Source organism: Oncorhynchus gorbuscha, linkage group LG01 (assembly GCF_021184085.1).
Source record: "Oncorhynchus gorbuscha isolate QuinsamMale2020 ecotype Even-year linkage group LG01, OgorEven_v1.0, whole genome shotgun sequence".
NCBI classification, from domain to species: Eukaryota; Metazoa; Chordata; class Actinopteri; order Salmoniformes; family Salmonidae; genus Oncorhynchus; species Oncorhynchus gorbuscha.
In genome coordinates, this window is record NC_060173.1 from 118,469,684 (window position 1) to 118,486,855 (window position 17,172).

Sequence of the window (17,172 nt, forward strand, 5' to 3'; positions counted from 1 at the left end):
TAGCCCATCTGTACACAGCCCATCTGTAAATAGCCCACCTGTAAATAGCCCACCTGTAAATAGCCCACCTGTAAATAGCCCACCTGTAAATAGCCCACCTGTAAATAGCCCATCTGTACACAGCCCATCTGTAAATAGCCCATCCAACTACCTCATCCCCATATTGTTATTTTTTTCTCTCCTTTGCACCCCAGTATCTCTGCTAGCACATTCATCTTCTGCACATCTATCACTCCAGCGTTTTAATTGCTATAATTGTAATGCATTCTTATATTGGGGTGCAAAGGAGCAAGATAAAAAATAACAATATGGGATGAGTAGTTGGATGGGCTATTTAAAGATGGGCTATGTACAGGTGCAGTGATCTGTGAGTTGCTCTGACACATAATATATATATAATTTCTTCATAGGATTCATGTTATATTAAATATAGTGTATCCCATTTGGTCCAAACCTTTGTCCTAACAATGAGTCAGACATGAGGGATCCAATGGAATAGTCAAAAGACACTCACGGACCCCCCGCCAATCCCACGCCACACCAAATTGCCCCTGTTCAGAGAACCGTGATGGAGCTGCAGGGTCTCACTGTTGCTATATGGTAGTCTGTCTGTGTCGTGTATTTTAGGTTATATGGTAATTTGTTGTGAGTTGGTTTTACTTTAGGTTATACGGTAGTATGTCTGTCATGATGAGAACTTGTTCTCAACTGGCCTACCTGGTTAAATAAAGGTGAAATAAAATATTTAAAAAATAAATGAGTTGGTGTACATTAGGTTATAATTGCCCTGAGCTGCCTGTGTGTGTGTGGTCTGAGAGCTACACTGAGCTGCCTGTGTGTGTGTGGTCTGAGAGCTACCCAGAGCTGCCTGTGTGGGTGTGGTCTGAGCTACCCTGGGCTTGCCTGTGTGGGTGTGGTCTGAGTGCTACCCTGGGCTGCCTGTGTGGGTGTGGTCTGATAGCTACCCTGGGCTGCCTGTGTGGGTGTGGTCTGAGAGCTACCCTGAGCTGTCGGTCATGTCATTGGAGAGAGAAAGCTCGTCTATAATAATAATATAATAATATATGCCATTTAGCAGACGCTTTTATCCAAAGCGACTTACAGTCATGTGTGCATACATTCTACGTATGGGTAGAATCTCTCTGTTACTGTTAGGATTGAGTATCAGTCACAGTAATGGAATTACCCTGAAACACCTTTAAAATGTATACCAAACAAAAACCATAGATTTCAAAGTTGAACAAACCGTCCGACTCTATACTGTCGTTATCGGCTGTGGAGCGGTTTTGTTATTTATTTTCATGGCTCTTGGCCTTGAGCCTTCAGAGACCATGTCTGGTTTCTCCGTTTAGACAAAACATTCTGCAGACAGAGATACTGGTCTACCGTGTTCCCTGTTTGTATGTATGTAGCAGACAGAGATACTGTCTGTCATGGTTCCCTGTTTGTATGTATGTTTAAGACAGAGATACTGGTCTGTCATGGTCCCCTGTTTGTATGTATGTAATGTAGCATTAAGAGATACTGGTCTGTCATGGTCCCCTGTTTGTATGTATGTAGCAGACAGAGATACTGGTCTGTCATGGTCCCCTGTTTGTATGTATGTATGTAGCAGACAGAGATACTGGTCTGTCATGGTTCCCTGTTTGTATGTATGTATGTAGCAGACAGAGATACTGGTCTGTCATGGTCCCCTGTTTGTATGTATGTATGTAGCAGACAGAGATACTGGTCTGTCATGGTCCCCTGTTTGTATGTATGTATGTAGCAGACAGAGATACTGGTCTGTCATGGTCCCCTGTTTGTATGTATGTATGTAGCAGACAGAGATACTGGTCTGTCATGGTTCCCTGTTTGTATGTAGGTATGTAGCAGACAGAGATACTGGTCTGTCATGGTTCCCTGTTTGTATGTAGGTATGTAGCAGACAGAGAAACTGGTCTGTCATGGTCCCCTGTATGTATGTAGGTATGTAGCAGACAGAGAAACTGGTCTGTCATGGTCCCCTGTATGTATGTATGTATGTATGTATGTATGTATGTATGTATGTATGTATGTATGTATGTATGTATGTATGTATGTATGTATGTATGTATGTATGTATGTATGTATGTATGTATGTATGTATGTATGTATGTATGTATGTATGTATGTATGTATGTATGTATGTATGTATGTAGCAGACAGAGATACTGGTCTGTCATGGTTCCCTGTTTGTATGTAGGTATGTAGCAGACAGAGATACTGGTCTGTCATGGTCCCCTGTTTGTATGTATGTATGTAGCAGACAGAGATACTGGTCTGTCATGGTCCCTGTTTGTATGTATGTATGTAGCAGACCGAGATACTGGTCTGTCATGGTCCCCTGTTTGTATGTATGTATGTAGCAGACAGAGATACTGGTCTGTCATGGTTCCTGTTTGTATGTAGGTATGTAGCAGACAGAGATACTGGTCTGTCATGGTCCCTGTTTGTTTGTATGTAGCAGACAGAGATGCTGGTCTGTCATGGTCCCCTGTTTGTATGTATGTAGCAGACAGAGATACTGGTCTGTCATGGTCCTCTGTTTGTATGTATGTATGTAGCAGACAGAGATACTGGTCTGTCATGGTCCCTGTTTGGCATGTATGTATGTAGCAGACAGAGATACTGGTCTGTCATGGTCCCTGTTTGTATGTATGTAGCAGACAGAGATTCTGGTCTGTCATGGTCCCCTGTTTGTATGTAGGTATGTAGCAGACAGAGATACTGGTCTGTCATGTCCCCTGTTTGTTTGTATGGATGTAGCAGACAGAGATAATGGTCTGTCATGGTCCCCTGTTTGTTTGTATGTGCGTAGCAGACAGAGATACTGGTCTGTCATGGTCCCCTGTTTGTTTGTATGGATGTAGCAGACAGAGATACTGGTCTGTCATGGTCCCCTGTTTGTATGTATGTATGTAGCAGACAGAATGCACTGGTCTGTCATGGTCCCCTGTTTGTATGTATGTATGTAGCAGACAGATATACTGGTCTGTCATGGTCCCCTGTTTGTATGTAGCAGACAGAGATACTGGTCTGTCATGGTCCCCTGTTTGTATGTATGTATGTAGCAGACAGAGATACTGGTCTGTCATGGTCCCCTGTTTGTATGTATGTAGCAGACAGATATACTGGTCTGTCATGGTCCCCTGTTTGTATGTATGTAGCAGACAGAGATACTGGTCTGTCATGGTCCCCTGTTTGTATGTATGTAGCAGACAGAGATACTGGTCTGTCATCGTCCCCTGTATGTATGTATGTAGCAGACAGAGATACTGGTCTGTCATGGTCCCCTGTTTGTATGTAGCAGACAGAGATACTGGTCTGTCATGGTCCCCTGTATGTATGTATGTATGTATGTATGTATGTATGTATGTATGTATGTATGTATGTATGTATGTATGTATGTATGTATGTATGTATGTATGTATGTATGTATGTATGTATGTATGTATGTATGTATGTATGTATGTATGTATGTATGTATGTATGTATGTATGTATGTATGTATGTATGTATGTATGTATGTATGTATGTATGTATGTATGTATGTATGTATGTATGTATGTATGTATGTATGTATGTATGTATGTATGTATGTATGTATGTATGTATGTATGTATGTATGTATGTATGTATGTATGTATGTATGTATGTATGTATGTATGTATGTATGTATGTATGTATGTATGTATGTATGTATGTAGCAGACAGAGATACTGGTCTGTCATGGTCCCCTGTTTGTATGTATGTAGCAGACAGAGATACTGGTCTGTCATGGTCCCCTGTTTGTATGTATGTAGCAGACAGAGATACTGGTCTGTCATGGTCCCCTGTTTGTATGTATGTAGCAGACAGAGATACTGGTCTGTCATGGTCCCCTGTTTGTATGTATGTAGCAGACAGAGATACTGGTCTGTCATGGTCCCTGTTTGTATGTATGTAGCAGACAGAGATACTGGTCTGTCATGGTCCCCTGTTTGTATGTATGTAGCAGACAGAGAGGCTGGTCTGTCATGTGGTCCCCTGTTTGTATGTATGTAGCAGACAGAGATACTGGTCTGTCATGGTCCCCTGTTTGTATGTATGTAGCAGACAGAGATACTGGTCTGTCATCGTCCCTGTTTGTATGTAGCAGACAGAGACACTGGTCTGTCATGGTCCCCTGTATGTATGTAGTATGTATGTATGTATGTATGTATGTATGTATGTATGTATGTATGTATGTATGTATGTATGTATGTATGTATGTATGTATGTATGTATGTATGTAGCAGACAGAATGCTGGTCTGTCATCGTCCCCTGTTTGTATGTATGTATGTAGCAGACAGAGATACTGGTCTGTTTGTATGTAGCACACACACACAGTACCAGTCAAAAGTTTGGACACACTTACTCAGGGTTTGGACACACCTACTCAGGGTTTGGACACACCTACTCAGGGTTTGGACACACCTACTCAGGGTTTGGACACACCTACTCAGGGTTTGGACACACCTACTCATTCCAGGGTTATTCTTTATTTGTAGTATTTTCTACATTGTAGAATAATAGTGAAGACATCAAAACTATGAAATAACACATATGGAATCATGTAGTTGCCACCCTTTGCCTTGATGTCCGCTTCGCCCACTCCCACGCATTCTCTCAACCAGCTTCATGAGGTAGTCACCTGGAATGCATTTCAATTAACAGTCTTACTCTTTTTTTTGTATTCGGCACTTGGCAGACATTATGCAAATCAAAATGTCTACAGTAACAGATGTAGCTGACGGACATTATGCAAATCAAAATGTCTACAGTAACCGTTAGATGTAGCTGACCGACATTATGCAAATCAAATATGTCTACAGTAACAATGTAGCTGACCGACATTATGCAAATCAAATATGTCTACGGTAACAGATGTAGCTGACAGACATTATGCAAATCAAAATGTCTACAGTAACAGATGTAGCTGACATTATGCAACTCAAATATGTCTACGGTAACAGATGTAGCTGACCGACATTATGCAAATCAAATATGTCTACAGTAACCGTTAGATGTAGCTGACCGACATTATGCAAATCGGACCTCTGGCAGTCTCTATGGGGGTGCCACAGGGTTCAATTCTTGGACCGACTCTCTTCTCTGTATACATCAATGAGGTCGCTCTTGCTGCTGGTGAGTCTCTGATCCACCTCTACGGAGACGACACCATTCTGTATACTTCCGGCCCTTCTTTGGACACTGTGTTAACAACCCTCCAGGCAAGCTTCAATGCCATACAACTCTCCTTCAGTGGCCTCCAATTGCTCTTAAATACAAGTAAAACTAAATCCATGCTCTTCAACCGATCGCTACCTGCACCTACCCGCCTGTCCAACATCACTACTCTGGACGGCTCTGACTTAGAATACGTGGACAACTACAAATACTTAGGTGTCTGGTTAGACTGTAAACTCTCCTTCCAGACCCATATCAAACATCTCCAATCCAAAGTTAAATCTAGAATTGGCTTCCTATTTCGCAACGAAGCATCCTTCACTCATGCTGCCAAACATACCCTTGTAAAACTGACCATCCTACCAATCCTCGACTTTGGCGATGTCATTTACAAAATAGCCTCAATACCCTACTCAACAAATTGGATGCAGTCTATCACAGTGCAATCATTTTTGTCACCAAAGCCCCATATACTACCCACCATTGCGACCTGTACGCTCTCGTTGGCTGGCCCTCGCTTCATACTCATCGCCAAACCACTGGCTCCATGTCATCTACAAGACCCTGCTAGGTAAAGTCCCCCTTATCTCAGCTCGCTGGTCACCATAGCATCTCCCACCTGTAACACACGCTGCAGCAGGTATATCTCTCTAGTCACCCCCAAAACCAATTCTTTCTTTGGCCGCCTCTCCTTCCAGTTCTCTGCTGCCAGTGACTGGAACGAACTGCAAAAATCTCTGAAACTGGAAACACTTATCTCCCTCACTAGCTTTAAGCACCAACTGTCAGAGCATCTTACAGATTACTGCACCTGTACATAGCCCACCTATAATTTAGCCCAAACAACTACCTCTTTCCCAACTGTATTTAATTTATTTATTTTGCTCCTTTGCACCCCATTATTTTTATTTCTACTTTGCACATTCTTCCATTGCAAAACTACCATTCCAGTGTTTTACTTGCTATATTGTATTTACTTTGCCACCAAGGCCTTTTTGCCTTTACCTCCTTCTCACCTCATTTGCTCACATTGTATATAGACTTGTTTATACTGTATTATTGACTGTATGTTTGTTTTACTCCATGTGTAACTCTGTGTCGTTGTATCTGTCGAACTGCTTTGCTTTATCTTGGCCAGGTCGCAATTGTAAATGAGAACTTGTTCTCAACTTGCCTACCTGGTTAAATAAAGGTGAAATAAAATAAATAAATAAATAAAATAAAAATCAAATATGTCTACAGTAACAGATGTAGCTGACCGACATTATGCAAATCAAATATGTCTACAGTAACAGATGTAGCTGACAGACATTATGCAAATCAAATATGTCTACAGTAACAATGTAGCTGAGTCGGCAGAAAGCAGAGGAGGGGGAGTGGCTTGATATTCAGTGTTGAGTCCACATGACTTCTTGTTCTGCAGTCTGAAATAATGTTCCTTCCTTCTTTTTAACCATCAGGGTTGTTTTCTGCCTGACCTTAGTGGGCGGTGAGCTTGGCTGGCTAGCTATACTACACCGAAGGTAAGAACTGTAGTAGTACTTATTCTATACTCAGTCGCACACAGACGTTCACACACAGTCCAACCATCTGTCGTACTATTTCCATACCCAGCTGTAACGTTACGCCCGTATTGCTTTGCTCTTTACGGGATATTTCCACTCTGAAGGGTGGAAGGGTAGAATCATTTGGAGGCTCTTCCTAAAGCCTTTCGCCAACCCCACAGTACAGTACACCGAGTCTGTGTCCCAAGTGGCACCCTATTGTCTATATGGCCCTATGCCCCCTTGGGAAAAGTAGTGCACTATAATAGGGACATTTGGGATGCATCCCACTAAATGAAATCCCCAACAGAAACAGGGCAGGTCCAGGAACCTCCAGACTCACGCGTTAGATAACTGTTACTGTGGCTGTGAAGTGGTGCTGTGTGTGACGTATGGTAACCAGGCTAGACTGCAGTAGTTATGGTAACCAGGCTAGACTGCAGTAGTTATGGTAACCAGGCTAGACTGCAGTAGTTATGGTAACCAGGCTAGACTGCAGTAGTTATGGTAACCAGGCTAGACTGCAGTAGTTATGGTAACCAGGCTAGACTGCAGTAGTTATGGTAACCAGGCTAGACTGCAGTAGTTAGTTTGGTGGGTGTGTTCCTGGAAGCAGAGATGAGTGTAGCCGTCTGCCTGGGCCTGGGAAGGACTACTGCTATCACTGACTGGATTGCAGTTTTTCTTAACTCTCTGCTGTGTCTGTCTGAAGCACCACTGTCATTACTGTAGCCCCAGCCACCTGACCAGCTTCGTACACCCATCAATCCATCCCTAGCCCCCAGAACCGACTCCGGCCTAACCACACCGCCAGAGACTGCTCCGTAGGGCCAGAGACTGCTCCGCAGGGCCAGAGACTGCTCCGTAGGGCCAGAGACTGCTCCGTAGGGCCAGAGACTGCTCCGTAGGGCCAGAGACTGCTCCGTAGGGCCAGAGACTGCTCCGTAGGGCCAGAGACTGCTCCGTAGGGCCAGAGACTGCTCCGTAGGGCCAGAGACTGCTCCGTAGGGCCAGAGACTGCTCCGTAGGGCCAGAGACGGCTCCGTAGGGCCAGAGACGGCTCCGTAGGGCCAGAGACGGCTCCGTAGGGCCAGAGACGGCTCCGTAGGGCCAGAGACGGCTCCGTAGGGCCAGAGACGGCTCCGTAGGGCCAGAGACGGCGCCATGGAGGCAGCTCTACAAGGTCAGCATGGGAGTGTGGGTGAACAGGATGCAGGGGAAGCTACAGTAGCAAATCTCCTGTAGCTACTGGAGCCAGAGACTGTTAGGGGACCGGATGCAGGGGAAGCTACAGTAGCAAATCTCCTGTTGCAACAGGATCATTCCCAGTAACACTACACCTGTTTGGCCTAATTAAGTGATAATGCCTGAGAAGCCGGTGAAGCTGTCCCTCGACTTTGTCTCGGACCTCCTAACACCCGTGCCAATATATCCTCCTAAAACCGTCTTCCAGGACCTAACACCCGTTCCAATATATCCTCCTAACACCGGCTTCCAGGACCTAACACCTGTGCCAATATATCATCCTAACACCGGCTTCCAGGACCTAACACCCGTTCCAATATATTCTCCTAACACCTGTGCCAATATATCCTCCTAACACCCGTGCCAATATATCCTCCTAACACCCGTTCCAATATATCCTCCTAACACCTGTGCCAATATATCCTCCTAACACCGGCTTCCAGGACCTAACACCCGTGCCAATATATCCTCCTAACACCAGCTTCCAAGACCTAACACCCGTGCCAATATATCCTCCTAACACCAGCTTCCAAGACCTAACACCCGTTCCAATATATCCTCCTAAAACCGTCTTCCAGGACCTAACACCTGTGCCAATATATCCTCCTAACACCGGCTTCAGGACCTAACTCCGTTCAATATATCCTCCTAACACCGGCTTCCAGGACCTAACACCTGTTAGGTGCAACGGGTTGCCAACATATTTAAATAATGATTTCCATATTTTCATTACAACATTTTATTTTGATTAATTTATTCATACTATTTCATCCTTCCACAAGATATAGTCCTGACAAATCTAGGGTTGTCTACCCATGCCGGCTGGTTGTTAGTTCTAAATCTAGGGTTGTCTACCCATGCCGGCTGGTTGTTAGTTCTAAATCTAGGGTTGTCTACCCATGCCGGCTGGTTGTTAGTTCCATCAGAGTCGTTCAGTCTTTTAATTTTGTTTCCTCCGGTATATGTGGACGTGACCCAGTCGTTCGTTCTAAATGTTCCATTGCCATACTGGCTGGCAACGTTCTTATCCCTTGCCTGCTAGCCATCTACAGCTAACTTACAGTCACATCAACGTTCTTATCCCTTGCCTGCTAGCCATCTACAGCTAACTTACAGTCACGTCAGCGTTCTTATCCCTTGCCTGCTAGCCATCTACAGCTAACTTACAGTCACGTCAACGTTCTTATCCCTTGCCTGCTAGCCATCTACTGCTAACTTACAGTCACGTCAACGTTCTTATCCCTTGCCTGCTAGCCATCTACAGCTAACTTACAGTCACGTCAACGTTCTTATCCCTTGCCTGCTAGCCATCTACTGCTAACTTAGTCAAGTCAACGTTCTTATCCCTTGCCTGCTAGCCATCTACAGCTAACTTACAGTCACGTCAACGTTCTTATCCCTTGCCTGCTAGCCATCTACTGCTAACGTAGTCAAGTCAACGTTCTTATCCCTTGCCTGCTAGCCATCTACAGCTAACTTACAGTCAAGTCAATGTTCTTATCCCTTGCCTGCTAGCCATCTACTGCTAACTTACAGTCAAGTCAATGTTCTTATCCCTTGCCTGCTAGCCATCTACTGCTAACTTAGTCAAGTCAACAGTTCTTATCCCTTGCCTGCTAGCCATCTACTGCTAACTTACAGTCAAGTCAATGTTCTTATCCCTTGCCTGCTAGCCATCTACTGCTAACTTACAGTCACGTCAACGTTCTTATCCCTTGCCTGCTAGCCATCTACTGCTAACTTAGTCAAGTCAACGTTCTTATCCCTTGCCTGCTAGCCATCTACAGCTAACTTACAGTCAAGTCAATGTTCTTATCCCTTGCCTGCTAGCCATCTACTGCTAACTTAGTCAAGTCAACGTTCTTATCCCTTGCCTGCTAGCCATCTACAGCTAACTTAGTCACGTCAACGTTCTTATCCCTTGCCTGCTAGACATCTACTGCTAACTTAGTCAGTCAACATCCCTTGCCTGCTAGACATCTACTGTAACTTACAGTCGCGTCAACATCCCTTGCCTGCTAGACATCTACTGCTAACTTACAGTCGCGTCAACATCCCTTGCCTGCTAGACATCTACTGCTAACTTACAGTCGCGTCAACATCCCTTGCCTGCTAGACATCTACTGCTAACTCAGTGTAACAGTGTAGACAGAACTACAGTAGCTGCGTTTTGTTTAAGCTGTTTTCATCTACAGCTAACTCAGTGTAACAGTGTAGACAGAACTACAGTAGCTGTGTTTTGTTTAAGCTGTTTTCTAGAGACATTTTATTTGGATACATTTGTAACAGTGAGCTAATGAGGCGGATTTCGCCCGTTCATAGAAAATGTGCTCTCTCATCATTACACTGTTGTTCAGGGAGCTAGCCAACAACACAGCTAACACAATCACTTGAGATGGAAGCTGGAAAGACGGCAAACTAGCTGCACGTAGTTTCGTTTAACCTGTGTTCTTTGTATGTATCCATAAAAATGATTTTGACCGCTGAGAAAAGCTGCCTGCCTGTCTGTCTCATCCCAACATGCTTCTTAGTATGGGACATAATAACCTGCCCAGGGACTGCAGTTGAAAATTTGCCAGCTGTCTAAAACCTTTTACTGAAACGTTGATTAATGTCCACTGTCCCTGTAAAAATAAACTCAAACATCTGGAACTTGAATTTGGATATTGAAACAATGTTGCAAATGTTGGAGGGACACTTTTTATACATTGTCTGCTTACACAACGGGTGGGTCTAATCCTGAATTCTGATTGGTTAAAAAGAAATATATTTAAAAAAAATCGCATTCTATATCTATGATGTACATCTATGACATTAAAATGCATTTTTTTTTTAAGTATATATTTTTTTTAACCAATCAGAATTCAGGATTAGACCCAACCGTTGTGTAAGGGGTCAGGGAGCATAATAGGCTTTCCATCATGACGCAAATACAAATTCATGAAACATTATTTTTGGAGAAAGAATATCAGGATAATTTCTGTAAATTATATCATAAATAGGACTGGTGGAGTTATGTCACACATGCAGTTAGTGCAGACATTTCCATATTCAGCATCTAAAATTACAACCAACTAATTGCATGCAGCATTACTGAGGAATCTGACCCAAAATGGAGGAGGAAAGGGGAGAAGGTGAGGAATCTGACCCAAAATGGAGGAGGAAAGGGGAGAAGGTGAGGAATCTGACCCAAAATGGAGGAGGAAAGGGGAGAAGGTGAGGAATCTGACCCAAAATGGAGGAGGAAAGGAGAGAAGGTGAGGAATCTGACCCAAAATGGAGGAGGAAAGGGGAGAAGGTGAGGAATCTGACCCAAAATGGAGGAGGAAAGGGGAGAAGGTGAGGAATCTGACCCAAAATGGAGGAGGAAAGGGGAGAAGGTGAGGAATCTGACCCAAAATGGAGGAGGAAAGGGAGAAGGTGAGGAATCTGACCCAAAATGGAGGAGGAAAGGGGAGAAGGTGAGGAATCTGACCCAAAATGGAGGAGGAAAGGGGAGAAGGTGAGGAATCTGACCCAAAATGGAGGAGGAAAGGGGAGAAGGTGAGGAATCTGACCCAAAATGGAGGAGGAAAGGGGAGAAGGTGAGGAATCTGACCCAAAATGGCTAAAGAAAAATAAATATATAACATCTTCTTGCGAAGAGACGATCATTTTTTTATTTAACTAGGCAAGTCAGTTAAGAACAAATTCTTACTTACAATGACGGCCTACCAAAAGGCCTCCCGTGGGGGATGGGACCCTGGGATATTAAAGACCCTGGGATATTAAAAAAATATAAAATATAAATATAGGACAAAATGTACATCACAATGAGAGACACTACATAGAGACCGAAGACGGCAACATAGCAAGGCAGCAACACATGACAACAACATGGTAGCAACACAACAACAACATGGTAGCAACACAACAACAACATGGTAGCAACACAACAACAACATGGTAGCAACACAACACGACGACAACATGGTAGCAACACAACAACATGGTAGAAACACAACAACAACAACATGGTAGAAGCACAACAACAACAACAACATGGTAGCAACTTGACAACATGGTAGCAACACAACAACATGGTTGCAACATGACAACATGACAGCAACATGGTAGCAACACAAGCTCAGTTGGTAGAGCATGGTGCTTGTAACGCCAGGGTAGTGGGTTGATCCCCGGGACCACCCATACATAGAATGTATGCACACATGATTGTAAGTCGCTTTGGATAAAAGCGTCTGCTAAATGGCATATATTATTATTATATTATTACAACAACAACATGGTAGCAACATGACAACATGACAGCAACATGGTAGCAACACAACAACAACAACATGGTAGCAACACAACAACAACAACATGGTAGCAACACGACGACAACAACATGGTAGCAACACGACAACAACAACATGGTAGCAACACGACAACAACAACATGGTAGCAACACGACATCAACAACATGGTAGCAACACGACATCAACAACATGGTAGCAACACAACAACAACAACATGGTAGCAACACAACAACAACAACATGGTAGCAACACAACAACAACAACATGGTAGCAACACATGACAACAACATGGTAGCAACACAACATGGTAGCAACACAACATGGTAGCAACACGACAACAACATGGTAGCAACACAACATGGTAGCAACACGACAACAACATGGTAGCAACACAACATGACAACATGGTAGCAACACAACATGACAACACAACATGGTAGCAACACAACATGACAACAACATGGTAGCTGCTTCAAACAGGGTACAAACATTTGGCAGTCAACAGCACAAAGGCCAAGAAGGTAGAGACAATAATACATCACACAAAGCAGCCACAACTGTCAGTAAGTGTCAAAATCAAATAAAATCCAATTTTATTTATATAGCCCTTCGTACATCAGCTGATATCTCAAAGTGCTGTACAGAAACCCAGCCTAAAACCCCAAACAGCAAGCAATGCAGGTGTAGAAGCACGGTGGCTAGGAAAAACTCCCTAGAAAGGCCAAAACCTAGGAAGAAACCTAGAGAGGAACCAGGCTATGTGGGGTGGCCAGTCAGTCATTATAACAGAACATGGCCAAGATGTTCAAATGTTCATAAATGACCAGCATGGTCGAATAATAATAAGGCAGAACAGTTGAAACTGGAGCAGCAGCATGGCCAGGTGGACTGGGGACAGCAAGGAGTCATCATGGTCAGGTAGTCCTGGGGCATGGTCCTTGGGCTCAGGTCAGTTGAAACTGGAGCAGCAGCATGGCCAGGTGGACTGGGACAGCAAGGAGTCATCATGTCAGGTAGTCCTGGGGCATGGTCCTGGCTCAGGTCCTCCGAGAGAGAGAAAGAAAGGAGAGAATTAGAGAACGACACCAGATTCACACAGGACACCGAATAGGACAGGGAAGTACTTCAGATATAACAAACTGACCCTAGCCCCGACACAAACTACTGCAGCATAAATACTGGAGGCTGAGACAGGAGGGGTTAGGGACACTGTGGCCCCATCCGAGGACACCCCGGACAGGGCCAAACAGGAAGGATATAACCTTTACCCCCACACCACTAGAGGGATATCTTCAACCACCAACTTACCATCCTGAGACAAGGCTGAGTATAGCCCACAAAGATCTCCGCCACAGCACAACCCAAGGGGGGCCAACCCAGACAGGATGACCACAACAGGTGACGCACCCCTGTCCATGATTGAATCTTTGAATGAAGAGATGGAGATAAACTGTCCAGTTTTTACAGCACTTGTTTTGGTACAGCCCACATGCTTAGCTTTTTTTAATTTAATGCAGTGTAGTTAATCGAGCAATAATATAATACTTTTAACAAAGCTGTTCGTGTTTAATTTACATGGTGTTCAGAGATAGATGGGAGGGTTGAGGGAGCTGAAGGACTGGATGGTGTTCAGAGATAGATGGGAGGGTTGAGGGAGCTGAAGGACTGGATGGTGTTCAGAGATAGATGGGAGGGATTGAGGGAGCTGAAGGACTGGATGGTGTTCAGAGATAGATGGGAGGGATTGAGGCTGAAGGCTGGGACTGGATGGTGTTCAGAGATAGATGGAAGGGTTGAGTGGAGCTGAAGGACTGGATGGTGTACAGAGATAGATGGGAGGGGTTGAGGGAGCTGAAGGACTGGATGGTGTTCAGAGATAGATGGGAGGGGTTGAGGGAGCTGAAGGACTGGATGGTGTTCAGAGATAGATGGGAGGGGTTGAGGGGAGCTGAAGGACTGGGACTGAAAACAAAAGATAACTCATGTAAAATACTGTCTGTGAAATGTTTGTAGTAGAAAGTGGAAGCCTAACTATCGTTGTTCATTTACTGCAATTATGGGAGGGGGTAGGGTTAGGGGACAAGAATAAAGAAGGAACATTTATAAAAATATCCATCTAATCTATCATCCAATCTATCATCTAATATATCTATCTATGAAAATGATGCAGAAAATCATTTGGATTGTGGCTTCTATCTGCAATATTAAAGCTGATCTACTTGCTAAAAACATCCAAATCAGATCTTTATGAAGTCAGAACATACAACACAATGAAACACACACACACACACACACACACACACACACACACACACACACACACACACACACACACACTACAATGGCTTCTGGGCTCTGCTCTTCGGGATGACGACATGGGGCTGGAGGCAGGAAGTGATGGAATGATGTCATCAGACCCTAAGGACGTTGGCTAATGGAGGGCGGGAAGTCGGCCCGTTTATTCTCCTCGTCCTAGTTGTGTTCACTCGTCCTCCCTCATCCCCGATTCAGTTCTCTTACATTTCACTCTGCTGTTCTGCCCTGACTCTGTGGAGGAGTAAGGAGAGAGAGGTTAACTATCAGTGGGGTTAGAGGGAAAGGCTAGCAGAGTGGGGCTAGAGGGAAAGGCTAGCAGAGTGGGGCTAGAGGGAAAGGCTAGCAGAGTGGGGTTAGAGGGAAAGGCTAGCAGAGTGGGGTTAGAGGGAAAGGCTAGCAGAGTGGGGTTAGAGGGAAAGGCTAGCAGAGTGGGGTTAGAGGGAACGGCTAGCAGAGTGGGGTTAGAGGGAACGGCTAGCAGAGTGGGGTTTAGAGGGGACGGCTAGCAGAGTGGGGTTTAGAGGGGACGGCTAGCAGAGTGGGGTTTAGAGGGGACGGCTAGCGGAGTGGGGTTTAGAGGGGACGGCTAGCGGAGTGGGGTTTAGAGGGGACGGCTAGCGGAGTGGGGCTAGAGGGAAAGGCTAGCGGAGTGGGGCTAGAGGGAAAGGCTAGCAGAGTGGGGTTAGAGGGAAAGGCTAGCAGAGTGGGGCTAGAGGGAAAGGCTAGCAGAGTGGGGTTAGAGGGAAAGGCTAGCAGAGTGGGGTTAGAGGGAAAGGCTAGCAGAGTGGGGTTAGAGGGGAAGGCTAGCAGAGTGGGGTTAGAGGGAAAGGCTAGCAGAGTGGGGCTAGAGGGGAAGGCTAGCAGAGTGGGGTTAAAGGGAAAGGCTAGCAGAGTGGGGCTAGAGGGGAAGGCTAGCAGAGTGGGGTTAAAGGGAAAGGCTAGCAGAGTGGGGCTAGAGGGAAGGCTAGCAGAGTGGGGCTAGAGGGAAAGGCTAGCAGAGTGGGGCTAGAGGAAAGGCTAGCAGAGTGGGGTTAAAGGGAAAGGCTAGCAGAGTGGGGCTAGAGGGAAAGGCTAGCAGAGTGGGTTAAAGGAAAGGCTAGCAGAGTGGGGCTAGAGGGAAGGCTAGCAGAGTGGGGTTAAAGGGAAAGGCTAGCAGAGTGGGGTTAGAGGGAGCTAGCAGAGTGGGGTTTAGAGGAAGGCTAGCAGAGTGGGGCTAGAGGGAAGGCTAGCAGAGTGGGGCGAGAGGGAAGGCTAGCAGAGTGGGGCTAGAGGGGAAGGCTAGCAGAGTGGGGCTAGAGGGAAGGCTAGCAGAGTGGGGCTAGAGGAAGGCTAGCAGAGTGGGGTTAGAGGAAAGGCTAGCAGAGTGGGAGCTAGAGGAAGGCTAGCAGGAGTGGGGCTAGAGGGAAGGCTAGCAGAGTGGGGCTGAGGAGGGGAAGGCTAGGCAGAGTGGGGCTAGAGGGGATAGGCTGAGCAGAGTGGGGCTAGAGGGAAAGGCTAGCAGAGTGGGGCTAGAGGGAAAGGCTAGCAGAGTGGGGTTAGAGGAAAGGCTAGCAGAGTGGGGTTAGAGGAAAGGCTAGCAGAGTGGGGCTAGAGGAAGGCTAGCAGAGTGGGGTTAAAGGGAAAGGCTAGCAGAGTGGGGTTAGAGGGGAAGGCTAGCAGAGTGGGGCTTAGAGGAAAGGCTAGCAGAGTGGGGCTAGAGGGGAAGGCTAGCAGAGTGGGGCTAGAGGGAAAGGCTAGCAGAGTGGGGCTAGAGGGAAAGGCTAGCAGGAGTGGGGCTAGAGGGGAAGGCTAGCAGAGTGGGGTTAGAGGGAAAGGCTAGCAGAGTGGGGCTAGAGGAAAGCTAGCAGAGTGGGGTTAAAGGGAAAGGCTAGCAGAGTGGGGTTAGAGGGGAAGGCTAGCAGAGTGGGGTTTGAGAGGGGAAGGCTAGCTAGGAGTGGGGAACTAGAGAGAAGGAAGGCTAGCAGAGTGGGGCGAGAGGGGAAGGCTAGCAGAGTGGGGCTAGGAGGGGGAAGGCTAGCAGAGTGGGGCCCTGAGGAAGGTCCAGGAAGGCTAGCAGAGTGGGGCCAGAGGGGAAGGCTAGCAGAGTGGGGCTAGGGAGGGGAAGGCTAGCAGAGTGGGCTAGAGCTAGCAGAGTGGGTAGAGAAGCGCTAGCAGAGTGGGGCTAGAGGGAAGGCTAGCAGGTGGAGCTAGGAAGGCTAGCGGAGTGGGGCTAGAGAAGGCTAGCAGAGTGGGGCTAGAGGGGAAGGCTAGCAGAGTGGGGTTAAAGGAAAGGCTAGCAGAGTGGGGCTAGAGGAAAGGCTAGCAGAGTGGGGCTAGAGGAAAGGCTAGCAGAAGTGGGGGCTAGAGGAAAGAGCTAGCAGAGTGGGGCCAGAGGGGAAGAGCTAGCAGAGTGGGGTTAAAAGCGAAAGGCTAGCAGAAGTGGGGCTTGTGAGGGGAAGGGCTAGGCAGAAGTGGGAGCTAGAGGGAAGAGGCTAGCAGAAGTGGGGCTAGAGGGGAAGGCTAGCAGAGTGGGGTTAAAGGAAAGGCTAGCAGAGTGGGG

The 17,172-nt window shown here is 46.0% G+C and overlaps 1 pseudogene; it reads left to right on the forward strand.

Annotated features, from left to right (window-relative positions):
- Nucleotides 1–6,613: 6,613 nt before the first annotated feature.
- The window catches only part of LOC123992830, a 69,206-nt pseudogene continuing 58,647 nt past the window's right edge, over nucleotides 6,614–17,172 (forward strand).